This window comes from Lonchura striata, chromosome 2 (assembly GCF_050655825.1).
Source record: "Lonchura striata isolate lonStrDom1 chromosome 2, ASM5065582v1, whole genome shotgun sequence".
NCBI classification, from domain to species: domain Eukaryota; kingdom Metazoa; phylum Chordata; class Aves; order Passeriformes; family Estrildidae; genus Lonchura; species Lonchura striata.
The window spans coordinates 38,128,060-38,149,571 of NC_140704.1; the positions used below are offsets into that span (position 1 = coordinate 38,128,060).

Sequence of the window (21,512 nt, forward strand, 5' to 3'; positions counted from 1 at the left end):
CACACATAGCCACACAGGGAATTGCCATATTTATTTCTTCACCTAGACTCCTTCCAAAACCATTCATAAAGACCAAATCAATAAATAAATAAAAGGGGGGGGTGGGGGGTGGGGTGGGAGGTGGGGTGGGAGGGGAACAACACAAAAAACACATACCCAAAAAAAAAAAAAACAAACCACAACCAACCACAAAAAAAACAACAGAAAACCCAAAAAAACATAAAGAACCAACTAACTGAATTCTGGAAAGCAATCAAGATCCCTTAGGAATATTTTGATTGTACTTATTAATTGGAAAATCTTCCAGGACATTAAATATTGGGAGGGGAGGGATTTAATAGTTTCTATATTGTCAACAGGAGAATAAACATATCTTGACTTTAAAAAATGTGACAAGTGTTTGGGAACCCTAAAAAATGATAAAGCACAGACTCCATGTAAAGGAGAAAATGAATGAGGGCTTATTGCTGGCTTTAGACCCAGCAATTCTAGCAAGGAATTACAGAAATAAGAATTTAATTTATTGAACAATTATGTTTTCCTTCTTTTGAAATGAAAAAAGAATGAACCATCTCAGAAAGGTTTTTTCCTAATCCCAAAGTAAATAGGAGTTGTTTTGTTCTCCTTTTTCAGACAGTAGCAGAGTACCCGCTGCTCCCAGGGTTGAGGTTTCCCTTCAGCCAGCAGAAGTGCTTCTGGGCTATCTCTCAGCAGTGCAGGTTACTATGTCACAACCATCAATTAACACATCTCTCTGCTTGGGCTGCCGAGTGTTTCAGTAATACCCTGATGGCACACACACACACTTCTGTATGCAAATGGCAATCTTATACTTGCATCCTGAATTGCTTATTTTGGAGAAAGGGGGAAGAATGTTGGGGGAAAAGTAAATTATTCTGGGTTGCTTTCATAACATGCAGCATCAAAGCTACTTTCACAAAATGGCACCTATCCCTACAGACTCTAAGTACCCTGAAATTCAAAGATATGATATGCAGATGAAAAAATTCCAACACTTAAACACTATTTATCACACCTTTATTCTGTGATATAATATTTGACAGGGCTGTTCCTTATTTTAGATATGTCAAGACCCAACACCCTGTTGTGCCTGCACTTGGTGCTGTGCCAAGCCATAAGGGGCACCTGAGCCACTCTAAACACAGAGTTGGGTGTGATGAGAGATGAAAACACCACCCCTGTGACCAGCAACACAGATCTGGAGCAAGGGATGGAGCGAGGCTGTACACAAATAAATAAAACTCACAAGCAGCTTGAGGTTTTCTCTTGGCATAAAACGCACATGTTTTAAACACACTCATGAAGACTAACACTGTCTCAACTGTGTCCCCTTACAATGCCTTGAGAACCTCAGCCCCTTGTTGGCGTGGATGTATCTAGCAGAAAAGGCCTTGGCCCTCTGTAAACCCTGATCAGCAATATCAAAAACATCCCTGTGTTTGCAACAATGTTTTCAGCACAAATCCAAGGCATAACCCCATGCCAGTTTGCACTGTGAAGCAAAGTCTAATCCAGCCACTTGCCTTGCTGTGGTTCTCAGAGATGAGCTACCCTAATTTTATCCAGATCAGTTTGTGATACTCTCACTGCTAAGTGATCCTGCTTTTGTGGCCCAGGGAAGAGGCCACAGAAGATGCCTGATAGCCTTCATCCCACCTTCAATCAGAAAAGGGAAGGGTGAAACCAAATTCAGCTACCCAACAAAGGGGGAAAAAGAACTGACTGTGAATGCCCTTGGAGATTTTGGGTTTATTTTCCTTTTTCTTTCAAGGGAAAGCTGATACAGCTCCGGGGTTTTTTTCCCCTCATATTTGAAGCTTGTGCAAAAAGGAGAATTACTTTAGAGTTAGTCTTCTCACCTCATGTGGGAAATGACAGGGGACGGGGTGAGGGAAGGGCTGAGCTGCTTTATTGAGTTTGCAGGGCAAAGTTTTGGTAGTAGGGCAATACTGGCAACAGGGATGGCTTCTGTGAGAAGCTGCTCACCACATCCAGCAGAGCCAATGCCAGATGCTTCCAGGATGGACACGCCTCTGGCCATGTTTTTAGCCTTTTTGTGGAGAGCTGCTGCCTGTGGGATGAACCAACACTGGAGAAGTTCATGGAGAATTGTCTCCTGTGGGAAAGACCCCATGGTGCAGCAAGGGAAAGACTCTTCTCCCTGAGCAGTGGCAGGAGCAACATGTGATGAGCTGACCAAAACCCTCATTCCACATCTCCCTGAGCTGCTGTGGGGAAAGAAGTAGAGCACAGGTAGATAGAGGGTGAGGGGAAGTTGTTTTCAAGGTTTGTTTCCCTTCTCTCATCCTGCTCTGGTTTTGATGGTAATAAATTCAATTGATATCCCCAAATTCAGTCTGATTTGCCCATGATTCTAATCAGTGAATGATCTCTATCCTTATATCAGCTCATTAATCTTTTAATATATTTTCTCTACCTTGTCCACTTGATGAGGGGAATGATAGAGAGATTTTGTGGGCATCTGGCATCCAGACAAGGTTAATCCACCAGAGCTGTGGTAGATATTTGGAAGCCAAAGAGGTGTATTTTTTTTAAAGAAGGGGAAGTTAGGGTCTCCTTCCTGTTTTCCACATCTCACTGAGGCATCAAGAAAAAGGTAAAAGCCACACAAATGAGAAAAAAAGAAAAAGTATGTGTCTTTCCCGATGGGAAATAAGAGAAGTAAGCAAAACATGAGTAACAGAAGCCTGAGCTCTGATGTTTTGGTAAAATCACTTCTATTTTGGATGGGACTGTGTTTTCTAAGTATACTGCTGTTGGCCTTTTCCATAGCTTTGCTGATTTTGTAACCTTCTACTGGAGGTTTCAGATAGCTGTCTTGAGTAACAGAATTTAAAAGGGACAATATCTATTCTCGTAAAACATTACTAGAATGAAATTACACATTATTGAGCTCCTTTATCAGAAAACATATTTTTAAATAAAGTACAGGTTTTTTTTAAGATTATGATAGAAAAAAATGGGTTTTTTTAATATGCTGATCAATTTGTATGGAGACTATGAGTGTCTTCTCATGCTTCTAAGAAGGCCTCCCCTGAATACAGGAATGGGGTGTAAGATTGAGTGAATACATTATCTTTGAAATGCTATACAGAATAATAATCTTGAGAAACACTTATACATTATAATTATGTGCTATTTAGAGTCCTTATCTAGGTAGAAAGACACAGTGAGGAGCTATAGAAAGGAATGTTATTTTCAGTGTAAGATCTTCATTTTATTTCATTCATCTTCTCACTGATGTAATTTTGATCACATCTCAGGATCTTGATTTTGTTGGAGCTTTTTATATAATATATCCTTACCAAATCTGGATTTAATTATTTTTTTTACTAAGATGATTTTACTATTTAAACAATCTGTAAACTTCTCAGATCAGATTAATCAACTGAGAATCTTCTGGAATTTTGAATGGGGTCCCTATGGCAATAAATAGGTTTCACTGTTGATTTTGATTTGCAAGTAATAAAACAGGTATTTATTTCATTCTACAAATTGATCATGACAGACAAACTCTACAACATGATATTTTGGTGCTGTCCTACGACTCTCCTGAATGAAAAACTTATCACATATGATAGAATTTCTAAGAAGCTAATGTCTTTGCTATATAAGATTGCATTGAAATATATTGTTGTGCAGATCAGGGCACAAAACAGCTTGGATTAAATGTCTGGGAAATTAAATCCCTTTGGATGACTGTCAGGACTAGTCTGCCTCCATTATCCTAAGACACAAGCTGGCACATTATCATTTTTATACATAGTTAAATACCCAGACTCTGATTTCATTAATCATTCAGTTTATCAATTAATGCAAATTTACCAGGGAGAGGGCATTCCCTGTCTTCACAGGAAATCCTATTTCCTAAAATACTACAGCTGTGTTACATAATATAAATAAATGTCTGACATTTTAGCAATAATAATAGCACTTGAATCAAGGTTGTTTTCCCCTCAGTTCCCCTTTAGCCTGCATACATGTTCATTTCTGCAACTTCTACTCCTCTAACAGAATTACAGAAGCTTTCTTAGACCAAAATAGAGGAAAAATAAAAAAACTTTTTTTTTTAGTACTTCCCCCCGCTTCAATCACAGGTAGCTCCAGAAGTGCAGATCTTTATCCCCATCACATTCCAAAGAAAAAGTCGTATTTTCTTATAAGACAAGGAGGAAATATAAAAAACAACAACAACAACAGAAAAAAACAGTATCTGCAGAATAATAAACTGGATCAGCTTCCAAAAGATGATGCAAGAGGATTAGAACCTCCTGCCTTGCAAAATGGATCTATTTTCATAACACTGGAGACCCCGCCTGTCTCAAGCCAAAACCATGGTCGCACCACCCCCTCTGTAAAGTGACTCAGCACCAGTGGTCAACTCAGCAATACTTGCTCTTCCTTCAGCATAAAACTGAGTTCTGGTTGAGTAATTTCTAGGCCTGTATTTATAACACAGACTGTGATTCATTCCCAATTTGTCTCGTCTTGGATTTCATGCCAGGACCAACTGGAAGATATATGCCCTTCCACTCTTCCAGGATGTATTGCAAGGAGCTGGAAAGAATTTTGGTGTTCTGTGTAAGCACCATGTTAATACACAGTGCTGATACTGTGTCACTGTGGTGGCATTGTAATATTTTCCATTATTAGCAGATTAAATAACTTTTACACTATTTCAGGCAAAATTTTAAAGCATGGACTTATTTTCATTTGCAATCTTTCTGAAAAAAAAAAAGTAGAAGCAAGTTATCTCTACAAAATTAGGTCATTGCAGGTATAGATCTTTTATAAGTAGAATCAGGTACTTCAATATTTAAATTTAAAGGGAAAAATAGTTACAGATAACAGGCATCATCTATCAAGGTATTTTCTGAGATCTCATTCCTTATAGCCAAACTAATATCCAGACTTGGGAAGAAACAGCAAACTGTTAATTATAAACCAGATTTAGTATAAATTTATTATTTTAAAACCATTTCCGGTAAAGGAAAGTTGTGTAAATCCCAAATCTGTACTTTGACTAAGGTAATTTCTTTTGATTTTCAGGAAACTAGACCCTGAAATTATGCTAAGATGCTAATCATAAAAAAACCCATTTCTTTTAAAGACCAATTTAGATGATACACACTGTTATCCTAGTATGTATCTGCCATTATTAAGCAGAACATAATGTCACTATTTAGGAAAGCAAGGCAAACAAGATATGGTCCTAGATGTGAGTACTTATTGATCCTGGATTGTGCCTATCTTAACAGGGTAAGGCTTTTGTATGCAGTCACTAAAAAGAGCTCAGAGCAGCGAGGTATGAAAATGTGTCATTTTGCTATCACTGGATGTGCACACTGATAGCATTCTCCCTTGACACTCTTTTTTCCCAGTTTACTGGATGTCCTCTCCCACTAAGTTTAGATTTTTTCACCTAGTTATCTCCACTGCCTTTTTAACATTTCCTTCTGTATCACCTAGCTCAGCTAATTGCTTTGTGACTTCCCTTCTAATCCAATTTTTTCTCATCTGCTATTCTTTTCTAAATCCTGGCACATATAATCTTTTTTTTTCAGATTAATTTCCATGCTGTTATGTGAGGCTATCCCCATCCTTCAGCATCATAGAAACATCACAGAACTGGCCCTTTTCCTGCAGCCTGGCAGTAGAACATTAGAACTCCAGGAATTCATTAATGCTAGCAGTTAAATTAAATAAAGGTGTTTTTAAAACTAATTAATTAATTTTGAAAAAGGAAAAAAGTCAGTTTGCAGATAAAGCTTTCCTCACCAAATGCCATTAAGATCATTGTGTTCTATCACCAGATATTTTTCCCACATAAATGTGACTGTCAGTCCCTTGGTTGATATGTAAAGTAATTATATCAAACCTGCCAGGGTAAATAATTTTTATTCATAGAGAGTAATACTCAAGCAAGTTTTCTGCTTAAACATGATGCAGAAACATTTTGTAAAATATCTTGTAGCAATCTACACAAAAAAAATCAGTGATGGAGTCCCAATTTTGAGCTAAGAATCATGCAGTCCCACTGAAGTCTCTCTTGGCCTGGACTGAGAGATGCAGGGTTTGCTGAAGATAAAGATATACCCCTTTAAAATAAACAAGCACTTGAAGTAGTTGAATATTACTAGTTTTAAAATGTCTGAGCTTTGTATATCCCCAGGGTCTCTTTGTTTGCATCTCCTTAAACAATGCAAGCCATTATTAAGAACATGAATAATGTGGCATGCTATCATATTAGGATAGAATTAAAAACAAGACAGCAAAGCCTTAAAGCTGTGCTGAACATACCACAGATATTGCAGTCTTCTACATTTGTTCTGAATTAAAATTCTGCTTCTTTCCTGAAACCTCTCATCTGCTCCTCACACAGCAGCTAGTGCCTATTTGAAAAAACATTCACTTTTGGCAGAACAGCTGTACTATTAGCTCGGGACTGCGGGAGTGGGGGGAACCAACCAACGTGCTCCCCCAAGCACCCTTTCTCTCTGGCTGTTGGGGAGGGCTTAGGGAGCCATGGGAGCAGGAAAACTTCACTCCTCACAGAGCATCTTGTCATGTGGCCAGGCTGACAGATCACCAAACACCCAGCCCCATCAGTCTCTCCCCTGGAGGCAGCACACCTACCCCCTCTTTTCCCAAGGTACCAGCTTCCACTCTACAGCAGTCTCATGGGGTCTGTTACTCCCACAGCAAAAGGACTGAATCTGCAGCTGTGATCACAGCCAGGACTTCTTCGGGACCATTCGGACTTGTATAAACCCACACATTCTTCCATTGAGCACTCCATTCTCAGAGCCAGCTTTCTCTCACTAATCTATTTACCTAACCTCAAATATCATGTTAAAAGGCAAGAACATGGTGGCAGGTGACCTAATTTTACTCAGCTATCAGTTGACTCAGATCCAGGAGTGATGCCAGGCAAGCACAGCCTGCTGTAGGAGCCAGTGCTTTTTGACAGCTCCTCTTTCCCCCTTTCCCTGCTGCTGCAGCTGGCTGGCATCACAGAGAAAAGCAAGCAGAGAGCTCTCAACCTGACTAAGCCTCTGCAAGTGGCCAGTGCGCTCTGCCTACTGATTTTAACTCACAATTCCTCTCTTCCACATCTTGAAGAGTAACCAGGCTAGGTCCCTTAAGCACTGCCCATAATGCCAATCTAAACCTCTTCAATTCCATGACCTCTTCAGACTTGTCAGACTGTGAAGAAATCACTGGGACTTTGTGGCCAGGAAGAATGGAGGCCCTCGAGGGCAAGAAGAAGCTCTAAGAAGTATTCAGAGAAGAATCTGGTGGCTTCATTTCTTCACCCTGGGGTCAGAAGAGTTCAGAGGCTTTGGGTATGACCAATAAAACTATTAGTTGCAGATATTCCAGAAATATGTCTGGAAAAGGTCTTCCCAGGCCTGCTCAGGACCATTTCTAAAGCCAGCTGTAGACTCATACCAGACCTGAAACACTGGAAACCTGCTGAGCAAGGATGGCAGCTATAAACAGTGTAGGTGCTTTGGTGTCTAGCTTTGCTTTTGTGGTTTTGTCTGAAGAGGTGAGTGAGCTGGTGTTGTCCCAGCTGAAGTGGCTCAGCACACAAGCCTTTAACCAGTCTGAAGGCTAATCCAGCAAGATACAATGACCTATTGCTCCCTTGGGCAGGATTAAGAGCTGTTTAAAATGAAATATACTTGGGGGAAAGATATGGGTGATACTGGGGACCCCCAGCTGAGGGGTTTCTAATGCCTTTCCTTGCGTTCATGGGCTTTTCTGTTTTATTGCCCAGGCAGTGAAACTCTAGCTTTTGATTGCCCAAAATTCAGCTAGAAGATCAGACTTCAGCCAGGAGCTTTGAGCGACTCCATAAGGAATATCAACAGTGGCGAAGCCTTCCCCCTCACACCTATGACCTCTATCAGTGAGAAGAGGTTTGGTAGGGGGAAGTGGTTGGTTTGACTTGGGGGGTGAATTTTTTTCTTTTTCAGCTATCAAAGCATTAGACTTCTCAGGAATAAAACACATGGTAAACCGACAAATTTGTTCTATCTCCTGACACACTGTCCTTAGCATGACCAGCAGCTCAGAAGATTTCAGATCTGTCAACCCGTGCCATGGCCCTACCTTATGAAGCAGAGATGCCGTGGTCACAGCAGTATATTCTCACCCAGGGGTCACAGCAGTATATTGTCACCCAAGGGTCCAGTAGAAACATGCCAAGTCGCCCATTCAAGCAGAGAGCAAGGCCTGGTTTCAGATACGACTTTTCAGATGTAGGTAAAGCAGTGTTGTGACAGAATAGTAAAAACTGACAAGACAAGCTCTTGACGAAGGTTTCTCCGAAGTCTAGAGTGCTGCTATGGAGACCATCCTTGAAAGCAGGCTCAGTGCCTGTTTTGCAGAGCTTTCAAGTTTTACCACAGGGAATGAAAGTGATCTTTAGATTTTGCCCTGTTGCCTGATCTATTGCTCTATATCTTGTTCCTGCCTCACCAGGGCAACAACTTCTTATTATCTGTATTGGTTCAGCTAATTATTCCATTAATGATTCAGCTGATATAGTTTAATACAGGAAGTGTATATGTCACATCATTAAACAATTATTTATGTATTCTAGACCTTTACCATAATCCAACTTGAGATTTGTTAATTTATTTCTCCTCTGGTGTTTATGAGGTATGATATCCTGCAAGTAACTAATTCTGGATCTCTGTTCTCTTTGAGATTTAATCAGCATTTGAGACTTACTTCTGGTATTATGCCAGGATAACTAGAAAGCAAGACAAGCAAGCTTTCCAGCATTTGGCAGCTCCTTTAAAACAAGTAGAATTTTAGAAGTTGATGTGAAACCCATAAAAACCTTTCAAAATCTAGCAGTTCTTTCTCACATAAAAAAAAAAAACAACAACAAAAAAAAAATTAAAAAATAAACCTCTTGCTTATACAAGCTTGATTGAAACAGTGCTTAAAAATTCATTAAAAAGCTACATAATCATATTCTAGTTTGTCTCAAATAAAAGGACAGCTAAGTAAATCTAATTGCCCTCAGTACCACAATGTAACCGTGGGTCAGTGTGACCCGGATAGCTTAAAATACAGATCCAGGGAAAACACAGCCAGAGATTCCCTTGGCTGAGAAAAAGAGCTTTTCATTTTGCATCTCCAGGTAACCAAGGCCATGTAAGGGTTGTGGGTGATGTGGCAGAGACTGACTTCATTATTCATGTTTTCTTATCTCTTTTATTAGTCACCTTAATTAACACCAAGCTGAATAGTACCTTAGACTGAAATCTATGTATGACTCAATTCAGTTATTTACAAGACAATTTCTAATTAAAAAATGTAGTTCATTTAGCAATAGACACCTGTGAGGAGAGGTTGCTAACATTTTACAATGAAGGGGTCTTTGAAATTTGAGGGGAAAACCAAATGAAAGTGACAACCAAGAAGAAACATCAAGGAAGAGACATGACTTAAGGAGACACGAATGTTCCAAGTGAAGCCAAACAACAGTGAGTGCAGATTTTATGTTATTATCTGGTTGAGCTTCTACTAAGAGGGCTGGCCTTCATACTCCAGCCTTAAATCATTAGATCCTTTACCTGGCAGTAGAGAAGAATTCATTTGAATATAAAAGCTCACAGAGCCATTCTGCTCCTTTGAACCTCCACAGAAAAAATTGTTAATTAAAGGCCTCCTAACTAGATCTTCCCATATTTGTACCTGCAGCTCCGGGTTTGATCTAGCTACATGACCTACCCTGTTATATGTCTTAGTCCACTTTATCCCCCTTGGGAATAAAGCGAAATAGGGCAAAGGTAGCAAGGAACCCTCAAGGGGCCAACCACCATGTCATAGAAAAAGGGATCAAAGGGCTTAAGTGTGGAAGGTGTGAGGAGAGGCTGGAAGGGTACAAACATTTTTGAAACTCTAGGCATTAGAGAGGCCATGAGAGGAAGAGGAAGAACAGATGGTGAGTGCTGTGTTAGGAATAATGGCAGTGGCAGGGACACAGCTCTGTGGAGGAGAGAAAATCATAGTGGTGGATCATGTGCAGGATCCAAAGTTGCCCTAGGGGAGATAGTGGAGGGAGAGGGAGGATATTGAACAACCAAATAGGAGAGTAAAACAGATCTAGAAACAGGCACAGGAAGAGACAAGACAGTTAAAAGCTATTATTGAGGTGGGGCCGTGGTAAGAGTAAGTGGTTGGTTGAACAAAAAAATTTTGAAAAATAGTAAAGGTGGAGCCCTAGGAGAGCCCTCTGCAACTGACAAAGCATCATCCTGCCTGCAAGGAAGCAGAGACATAAGTCAAAGCCTCCCAGTGAGCTCTTCTGTTCTGTAGTGTAAGCTTTCCTATGAAATAGAAGGCATTTGATCTTCACATAAAAGCTTCACCTAGGTCTGATAGTTGCAATTCTGGATAATTATGTCTCAGACATCTGGCCAAGAAAAAATAAGTGGATTTGGCATAAGCAAGAAAACAAAAGAGGTCCTGTAAATGTGCTCGACTTGCTTATCCGTTCCAGGTAATATACTAAGGAACAGGACTTTAGTGGATCATTTCAAGATCCATTTTAAGGGAATAAGCATTAAAATATCAGAGGTACAATCAGGGTATTATACAGCTGCAACATAAAAATTGTAGACACATATAAAAGTCACACAAAATCACACAAAGTGCTATTTTACTATGCAATTGTAACTGGTCAGATGCACTAGGGCATGACAGTAGATGACAGTAATCAAGGCTCACTGAAAGCAATTACAATTACAGGATAAGAAAATATGCAAAAGCACATTTAAACCTGAGCCAAATTCAGCATGAAGCAGAAAGCCTTTTCCAGTTATCGCATGCAAAGAACAGAATAAATAAGTTAGCACTCAGGAGCACAGAAACTTTTCATTTTGTTTCCAAAAAAAACTCAGCGGAACCCAACCGTTTTCCAAAACAGGAATTTAACGCTAATTACCAGTGTGAAAGTGAGACTACAAAGTAGGTACTTTATTCCTACAAGCAATCTAATATGCCACCAAACTTTTTTTTAACTGGATTTACCTGGCTCAGTGTGAAACAACATATACATTTCATTACTTGCTGTGCTTTATTTGCTTATCAACACGGCCATGAATGAGACTACAATGTCAGCCCACTTCATTCTAGCACCTGCCTAAACCTCTGCAGCCAACCCTTCTGCATCCTATCACTTGCTAAAACACCAAATGCATAAGCATACCAGTCAGAGGGGAGCTGACAGAGCTACAGGTATTTGGGTTCTTTGTTAGCACAATGCAAACACCCAACATACATGACTCAGTTGTGTTTGCAAACCCTCTCTTCCCACCCACCTCTGGGTCAGTCTTTCCTAGATAATATATCAAACATAACCCTTTTTTCTCTAAGGAGCAGAAAACTGCTTTTCTGACTCCAAGGCATTTCTTTGAACTGGAGCTGATCTATTTCTTCATAGTCACAAAAGTCTTTCCTGACCTTAAAATTCACCAGGGATTTATTTGTATGGGCATTTTAAGGCATAATATTAGATCACAATAGCTATCTTGATCTAACAAACACCTTCTAAAAGCTTGGACAAAAACAAAACCCAAATTTTACTTCTTACTGAAAGGGCTTGTTTGAAGTTTTGCTTCCCCTCCATAGTTTCAGAAGGCTATTATCCTCACTTTGTTTTAATTAGAGCTTCAAACCAGCACTATTTATGCTGAACAAGCCGAGTCTGGTCCAGCTGGGCCACATTTAGCACACAGGTTGTTCCCATTGCACTGGGATAGGCAGTATTGCCTTGCCTGCTGGGTTGGAATAAATGATCAGGGATCTGCTGCACTTTGAGAAGGCAATGGCAGCTCCTTGCTTGCTCATGCTCTTTACTGCTCAGCCTCATCTGCAGCAGCAGCTGCAGCTTTGGGCTAGAGCCTCACTGTCTGTGTTCCTCAGAGGATGGTTGCTGCACCTGTAAACCCCAGTAGTGCAGAGCTGGGAGAATTAGGAGCAGTTGAATAGCAACTCCACAGAATATCATATCTTATGATAGTATGGGTCTGTGTGCTCTTCTGCTAAGGATAAGACAAAAATCAGACATCCTGCAAGTGAGATATTGCAAATCCCTCTGAAGGCCCTGCAGCACTTCTTTCTTCTCTGGCTTGCAAACTTAGAGGGACTAGAACACTTATGCCTTCGCATCCTGCGTTCCCGTATCAGCCCATGAGCATTCTCTGAAATCACCATCCTGCCTGCAGCAACTGAGCACTGAGACCATCTGGGACTACTTACAACCCCTGTTACTCTAAACTTTAGGCTAAACAGTTTAAAACTGCTTCTCTATCCTCCAAAAATACTAAATACACCAAAGAGCTCTAGAAACCATGACTAGAAGAAGCAGCCTGTCTGCTCTCCAGCAAGTGTAAATCTTCACCTGAATCTTGCCTTGCAAGTGTTCATGCCTATGGAAATTGTGTGTTGTGTAGATTACATAAATTTGCCTGAGGGGTGGCCTGTCTGAAATACAGCAAGAATGTCTAAGTGTTAGTGGTAAATCTTCTGTAGCACACTTTGTTCCACCCATTTTTTTTTAAAGTGGCTTGAATCCTTTGACAATTTAAAAACTACACACAAAGCATAACCTTATGAGCATCTTCACTCAGACTGCTGCAATTTAATAATTTATTAAATAATAATAATGTGGCAAAGCAGTCTCAGTTTTCCTAGGTTCATTTTTACCATGTTCTACAGTCTTCCCACTGCAGGTTGTGAACTCTTTGGCTCTCACAGGGTAATCATGAACAGGCTGAGTTGGCATTTGGATAGGAAATCCACAGGGAGGCCATAGTAGTCATTTAGATTATTCAATTACAGAAAGAACAATTTTCTCTTTGTATTTGTAAGAGTTCTCCCACATACCTTGAGCAACAGCCCTGCTTGTCAGATAAAGATTATCAAGAAGCTGTAGGCCTCCATGTTTTCAATTTTGTGGCTCCACTATTTTTTTTTTTTCCTGTGGAGGTGTACAGCTCCCTGTAATGAATGGAAAACTAAAGACAAAAGACTTGCTAGGTCAGCTTCACAGTTATGTTAGCATTCCATAAAAACAAAGGTATTTCTGGACTGGAAGGTCCCTCAAAAAAAATACCTTTTCAAGCCACTTGTGTTTGTCACCCTTCTTTTCAATCTTGGCACCTGATTCAAATCCAGCTGCTGAAGACTACACCTTAAAAATATAAACTTCAGGAGCTGTCGATAAAATCCTGGGTTCTTTTCCCTCATCATGTGTGTTATGGGATAGGATAGTATTGTTAAGTCCAGTGAAACTACTGCTGTTTATTTCCCAAAGTAGATCCCCAGCACATGCTGCCTTTCAACCATCAGGACTGCCATTTCTGAGAGTTTAGAATCAAAAGCACTAGAAGGAGGAAAAAGGCAGATTCCAAGTGGTTCCCCTGTTCAAGGTTTCTGTTCACCTGATGGAAGCCTGCAGAGATAGAAGGTAGGTAAAAATATTGGGCTGCTTCTACTCTCTTCCCCAGGATTACCTGGCTACCAGGATGGGCCTCTGAACAAGTAATAACTCTGCTAACTGGCTTCCTCATTGCTTGAGAATGTAGCTCTAGTTTACACCAGCTTCTCATAGCAGGCCAGAAGGTAGAAATAAACTGTAATGCAAATGTATATTGGTCACAGCCTTCCTTCCAAAGCCAAAATTCTTACACCAGGAACGAAGAAAAAGGAAAAAAGTAGATGCCACAATGGAAGACAAGAATCTACTAGGTAGATTGCCTCTTTTAGGGTTGCTTTATTCTAAAAGAGCAGAGAAAATCAGACCCAGCAGAATACAGAATGAGAATCCATTAATTTCAAATATTGTTAATAGGGAATATTCAGGAAAAAAGTAATGGAAAAATTCAAAGGATTTATTTTTCTGGGTTTGGTACAATGCAGAATAAAAATAAAATTCTTACTAATGCATCACCAAAATGAACAATCACTGTCAATTAGTACTTGCATTCAATATTTAGTGGAATTATTTTACAGTACCCTCAATCTTCAATATTACTACTAGTGTTATTTTGTTTAATGTATAAAGCATCTCATTCAAATTCTGCCACTTCTGTTAAGTGCTTTTTATGAGATATTGATGCTCCATTGTTTTGTATGTACTTCATTCTTCACCATCAGTGACAAGATTTTTAATCTTTATACAGAAGAAACCAGGCTTGAACAAGAATGACCTGTCAAGAATGCTTATGGCTTTGTGGTTAGCTCTCTCCTGAGTGTGATTTAATAGATGTGGTGCTGCCTGACAACATACAATATTCAGTAACATAATAAAGTCTAGATGTTAACCATTTGAGACCATCAAAGAGAGAGGTACAGACGACTTGGGATTTGCAATAACACAAAAACCAAGTCATCTGGGACATCCAAGTTTCTTCTTTAACAAGAAGTGGGTTTGAAGAGGGTTTTATTTAGATGGGGCAACTGCATGTTTGCATTTTAATGCTGCTTGAGTTTTTATATTATTGTTATACAGACTGTGGACAGCAACAACAAAGACGTGCAAGTGCAGTTCTGTCACTGGGCCTTATCTTTACATGAAGATCAGTTTAAGCCACATTTTTGGGCAGTGTTTGGCCTCTCTGTTGAGCAAACATAGTACTTACTGCAATGTACATTTACCTGGTATGAAGTGCACTAGTGCCACCAAACCACATATAACCCAGAAGACAGCACTTGAACACCATTCCAATATATATTTCAGGATAGACACTGTTGGAAGGAGACTCAGGAGGGCTATTAATGTGCAGCCATGATAAGAAGAGAGGTGGGCTACTCTAGTGATGAGGGACAGGTGACTGGGGTCTAGGTAAAAAACGTTCTGCAGTGCTTATGGACTAATCTCCCAGACTTTTATTCTGCTTCAGTAGATAAGCACTCACGTAGCTTTCAGGTCGATCCCTGAAAGCTACATGCCTCCTCTCCTGTCAGTCTGCTCCACCTGGCAACAGGTCCACGCCTTCCCTAACACACTGGTGCCGACCTTGCTAAGTCAGCTGGAACACTTTAGACGTTTAAATCCATTCTAAATCAGTCCACTACCTCTCCTTTATCCACCACATTAGTTTTAAACTGTCTGCTCTCACCTTTAGTGCCCTGCACAACTGCACACTTTCTGTGTATAGAGGTTTGCTCTCTCCACTTAACAGTGACACCAGGCATGATGTGCCACTTACCTACCTCTCCAGCAAGCTTTTCCACCTCATGCTGCCTGGTTTGTGAGATGCAATGTTGATTCTGGTTCAGCGAGTTTGAACTTTTCATTCAAATCCCTCCTTTTGAGTTCATTTTAGTGGTGCCTACAATTAGTGGCTCACTGATCATAATTATTTTAAATAAACCATTTAGTTAAGCAATTGAGGTGTTTACAAGCACCAACAGCTTAACAGCTTGATCTTACTGCTGTAATGTGTGAGGTAGTTTCTCACTACGTCTCCTTCCTGCTGTTTATTACTCCGATTTTAATCTAAAGTCAGATAGTAAATTCTTCAGGGAAGTGATTATATCATTCTTTTGTTCAGTGCAATGCCTGTCATGTTTTAGGGCACAATAAAATCTAACACAGAATGTGCGCAGACTGATACCTGAAATCCAACATAGACTCAAACCCATTTATACAATTCAGAAAAAGTCTTAAAACCCAAATGTGTTTTCAGTGACCAATAAAAACAGCAGAAATCTTTAACAGGATAACCATCTTAGGTGAAAGGCCTCATTTACAAGGCTCCTTAAAGAAGCAATGCCACACTTCAGGAAAATGGGGAAAACATTCAAGCAAATAGTTCTACAGAGGTGCTTAAAACTCAGTAGACTGAATGAATGAGAATGGCCTATTTCAGTCTATGTAAGCAGGCAAGAATGTCTGTCTAGAAACAGTTTTCCAGGACATAGCTGTCACATGCTTCAGATGAATGTTGTGCTTGCTTCTAGTACAGCTGAAGTCTATGACTTAATCTTATCTGTTTAACATCCAAGATTCCAGTTTTAGATTTTGGCAGCAAGCATATGCTCCCCCTGTGGCAACTGCATAATAACATTATAGAGTTAAAAAAACCAGATCCTTTAAGGCTCAATTACCTCATGAAACTATTTTAAAATTCAGGGTGAACAAAACAGCAGTATTTCAGTTTACAAGCATCATTTTAGTTTACAGCTGTTTTAAAGGACCCATTTTAATGTTTTATGTCTTTCACCACCTGCAGAACTGAATGAAAATACTTATTCTATTTTGCAGAGGGCTACCAGAACCAAAAGAGCAGAGCTAAGTGAGAAAGAATAAGTATTTTTAAATCAAAGATAAGATCCAGGATAGCTGACTTTATTACCTCTCTGAAACACTTGAAGATTAAAAATCTTGCAAGGCCAGAATAAAAACAACCTACAGGCAAGCAAGAATCTTTAAAATTGTCTATTCCCTAAATTAGTATTTATATTCGTACTTATAATCCTGATACAACCAAATCTGGTTTTTAATAATTTTAATTACTGTTTTTGCACACTGTATGTTTATAAAAGGATGTGTCTCTTTAACCTGTGGAATTAATTAATTTTCATTCTAAATTCTTTGGATAGAAACTCGCTGTGATTATTAATAGCAGCTAGAGGCTTCATTGCAGTATAAAATAAAGAAAAAAATGGGATATATTATAAAGAATAAGGCAGACCTTGAAAGAGCACTAACTGGGGCCAGGAAAGACATCCTCCTCCCCAAAATAACAAAGACTAAAGAGAAAAGATATGAATCAGAAAATCAAAAAAGAAGTGAAGCAGGCAAAAGAAAAAGGTGAGGGTTGCAAGAGGGGAATAGTGGAGAGTGAAGGGAGGAAAGATTACAGAGTTGAAAGGAATCAGTCTCTTTGGTTTGAGGTTAACCAAAGGAATTATGATACCACTGGAGGAAAGAGGCTTGAAGGTTTAAATGAATGTCCTGGTCTGGGACTCCAAGGAGAAACCCCAGGCAGTGCCAGCTTTTCTGCAGAAGAGTTGAAGGAAACAGTGAGCAATGCCCAAATGAGCTCTGCCCACATGCAGGAGAGAATTAGGTTTGGAAAGAGCAGGTCTCCCTCCTCACCTTTCTTTTTGTGAGCAGTTAAGGGATGCTAAAAGGCACAGCACGCTAGCTTCGTTCTGACAGCACAGCAGGTACAGGTGTTGCCCTTCACACCAGAAAGTTCATGCTGCTATACTAATGTTTATTAACTGCAGCTCATACCAGAGGGGCCAATTCTATTACAAAGTGGGCAGGCAAGTGTCCATGTCCTTTTGTCCTCTGCAAAGATGGCCCCAAGGTAGTACGTGTGGTTTCACACCAGTGTATCTATTTACTAGGAACCAATATGAGGCCATATATACACTTCATTCAGAACAGCTGTCTGGCTGCAAGGCTTTCAGCAGAGCTGGGAAAATGATGGGCGGGGGGAGGGAAATTCTCTATGAATTATGGAGTTGGTCAAATGCCAGAAAAACTGGTCTGTCAAATAAATGATTTGAGGAAAACCAGCCACATTCACTGAACAGTGAAGAGTTTCTTCATATTAGAGCATATCCATCTACATTTTCAAGCTGATTCTGAACCAGACATAATTTCCATTCCTTCATGTCTCTTCATGGCAGGCACTGATAATCTTTTCATAAATAGTTTTAGACTGAGAATTATTATGTGAAGAAATGTATGAATAACTTTAAATTACAAGTTAAAGAGTTTCACAGTCAGTCCATGAACTATGTACTAGTGAGGAAAAGTAGCTATCTTCACTGAATAAATAATTTGTTCAAAATTACTTGCTTAGTCCAGACCTACAGACTTACCAATTTGGCCCAGGTTCAAGCCAGTCATTAAGTGAAAAATTGTTTCCTGAAACTCAGCCAACGAGAAAGGTCAATTTTCACAAACCTTGTATGTATTTAGTCACTCTAGGTAAAACATGATTTTTGCAACTAGCTCATCAGCACCACAGGTCTGAGCAGTGATGTCTGCCTGCATCTGCAGACAGTCCGGATCATTAACTTTGGGAAACATGAAGCGCCCCATGAATGTCAATAGTGTGTGAACAAAGCGCTCTCGGGATCCTGTCAACAGCTCCTGGGATGAGCATGGATGTGACAAGCACAGTGGCAGGTCCCAGACAGTCACTCAAGAGAGTGTAAGGACTGGAAGGCTTATCTACAACCACCCCTCCTTCCAGGTGCTTTTCTCCAGGGAAAACCCTGCTGCTACAGCAGAGAGCTGTGAAAGTAGCCTCTTGCTCCTCCTGCTCTACAAAAGTGAAGCGGGTCCCCCTTGCCCCTGTCATGCTGGTTTGGAGCAAGGCCATGGTGTGGCTGTCCATAGTAAGGATGCTATTTTGTTCCTGAAGCTCACTTCTTTTGGCAGCTTAGGTAATTCTTGCTTCTTGTTCCTTTAGCAATGTCTCAGTTGGGTATGCAAAGGTCTGTCTGGCTGTGTAGTGAATTAGACCATGGACTGACCAAGAACAAATATAACCTTGTAAACAAAAATTATTTTTAACCAGGATGGGAGGGAATGGGGCAAAACAGCTTTCAGTTACCAATAGCTCACTGCCTGGCTTCTGGAGTAAGCAAGAATTCAGTGCCTACAAACATCCCCAGTGCCCAAGGAAACATACTTGGCAAAGCTATCCTCAAAAGCACAAAGACAGGGACAGAGGCCCTTCAGTCCCTCATTATCCACCTCATCAACTCACTTTGGAACCTTATATCTATACTGGAGTTGGCTGGGTTTTGTAAAAGTGTGTTTGACTGGGTTTTCCTTTTATTTATTTATTGTTCTCCATTTAGTGATGTGTTTATTCAACAATTTAAAAAGGTTACTTAAAATATGTTTTTGTTTACATATGATCTGTGAAATATTTGGGATAGCTATGCTGAAATAATTTGAGATAAAGTGATAAGAAAATCAAGTATGTGGCTGACAGCTTGGGAAAAGGAACAATGTTAGAAGCACATTTTAGCAAAAACAGTATTAATGTATGATACCTTTATTGTATCCTGTAAACATTTAAACATTTGATTAAGCCTACTTCTATTTAAACCAAGGAAGCTACACCCACACAGAAAACAAAAGGATAAATAGGAATGTGGTGGATTAGGTCTAAACTGATGTGCAGTAACACATAACACTTTAATATATATACCCAAACAGGAGCTATGAGTGGAAAAATAATATTAACATCAGAATAAACATTGCACTAATTAACTCCAGTTTTAGATTATCCCTAGATATATCTCGTAAAGAGACAGTGGGATTTCCCAAGTCTCAGAAATATAAAATGGCCTCTGCAGCATTTAAAAGATGAGATGACACTCTTCAGATTTTTTAGTTTGTATTTTTTTTTAAAGGTTGTACAACTAGCAAAGAGACTTGCTAATAATTATGTAAATTATTTGACTCAGTATGAACTTCTTTGTTTAATATGTACCATGCTGTTATGCATATTATAATGCTTAACATTAAGGTATTGAAGCAATAGGGGAAAATCTTATTCTTAATGAATTTGAATACTGCCATTCATTAAACTTTTTTATAAGAAAAACAATTAAGGACATCTTTCCCTAGACCAGGTTGCTCAAAGCCCCATCCAACCTGGCCTTGAACACTTCCAGGAATGGGTCACCCATAACTGGGCAACCTGCTCCAGTGCCTCACCACCCTCACAGCACAGAATTTCTTCCTAATACACAATCTAAATCTACCTTATATGCATTTTCCCTAGGTGAGCTACCATCCAGATATCATCAAAAGACATTTGTGTGAAGTGCTTGTTGCTCTTATCACCTGCAGGAAGCCTATGTGCAATTCCTCATCCCCTGCTCATACACCAACCAGAAATGTAGCCCTGGAGGCTGAGAGGTAGGGCAGTAGAAGAAGGCAACCATGTATAAACCAGTTACAAGGTAAAAAAAAGAAAGAAACAGCAGAGAACAGGAAGATTTGCCACTCTCAATTCCAATATAATTTCACTATGCACCAAGTGTTCTTGCTAGTGCTAGAGAGCACAATCAATTAACAGGATATTTTAAAGACTGCTGCACTGTTTCTACAAACCATCACTTGTAGGATGCTGGTACCTTTTCTCCAAGACTCCTCTCCCCTACACATGTGAGTCATTTCTGCACAAGGTAGTTCAGTTCCATGTGTAATAGCTGCATATGACTATTCTCTGCCACGTCTCTTTCCATAGTCTCTAACTATGTTACCAGCTATTGGCTTCTATCATCTCTGAGCTATGTCATAAATTTACAGGTGGGAAATAAAAACCACTCAACTGAAAGCAATCCTTTGTGTGATTCTACCTTTTTCATGTAAGGAATATGTGCATTTTTTTAAATAGCCAGAATGAAGATATCACAGTTTCTCAGGTATGTGGTTTTTGACAGCATGGAAGAAGTATTATTGCAAAACTTCTAGGTCTTTCTGGAAGAACTAGTAGACATCTGAAGGTAGGAAAGGTGAAAACCTCTGAACCAGCCACTTGAAAACCTACAGTGATTCCTGAGAACTCAAGAGATACTCTGAACTCCTGGCTGGAATGAGTTCCAAATTTTCATAAATTTTTTTTGGTGAACCAATGTGTTGGAATAGCAGCCTCCTCAAAGCAAAGTCATGGATATCAACTGAACTCCAGCAACGGTAAATTTTTCCAAACCCTGAGAGAGGATTATGTCAATGAAACACTGACCACTTTCCAGCACTTCTCTCTGTCATGTAAAACAGCCTTTAGTGAAGATTCACCCTAAATCACATCAGCAATAAGGGGTTTCCTTGAACAGATGAGAACCAGAGCTAAGTGAAAGACACCACAAAAGAAGAAACAGATTTTTGCCTACAAACCTTGATTTAACCTCAAACTTTGATTTAACCTTAAACCCAAATCCTCCTAAACAGGCCTAAGGCAGCAGCAGTAGTGACAAAACTTGCTACCCACAAGCATTCAAAAATAGTGAGGCAAAAATCGCTACTTTGGCTTGAAAAGCTTGACACTGAGGGGTGAGTGCTTTTACTAAATTTTTGAAACCACTGGATTCACTTTTTCAAAAATGTTTACATGGTTTATATAAACCTGAGACTCTCCCCATGGTCTCAAAACATCTGAATATGATGATTTCAGGAGAGCATTCCACATCACTAAAAATATTAATATGCAGACTGCCAGCTTGCCTCTGCAGTACTGCCAGCAGAAATCTTCTTTTGGGGCTGCAGGAAAACTCATTTCAGCAACAGAGCAGCATGGCAGGAATTCCTATAAGCAAGAGAGGAAAAAGAAGAAGTGATGAGAATTGGATCTCCGCTTAGCACCTCCTAGAAAAGCGCACACATTGTTTTGTCATTGCTTGTGGGACAAAGGATGGTGTCTTAATTTTGTGCATTTTCCATCAATTTGTGTTTC

At 39.7% G+C, this 21,512-nt stretch overlaps 1 long non-coding RNA gene across 1 annotated transcript in view; it reads right to left on the minus strand.

Annotated features, from left to right (window-relative positions):
* Positions 1 to 11,438: 11,438 nt before the first annotated feature.
* Positions 11,439 to 21,512, minus strand: part of LOC146768198 (uncharacterized) — a 29,963-nt gene continuing 19,889 nt past the window's right edge. The window contains exon 2 of the long non-coding RNA XR_014953256.1: positions 11,439 to 21,365. This is a non-coding gene — a long non-coding RNA (uncharacterized LOC146768198). The remainder of the gene's footprint in view (positions 21,366 to 21,512) is intronic.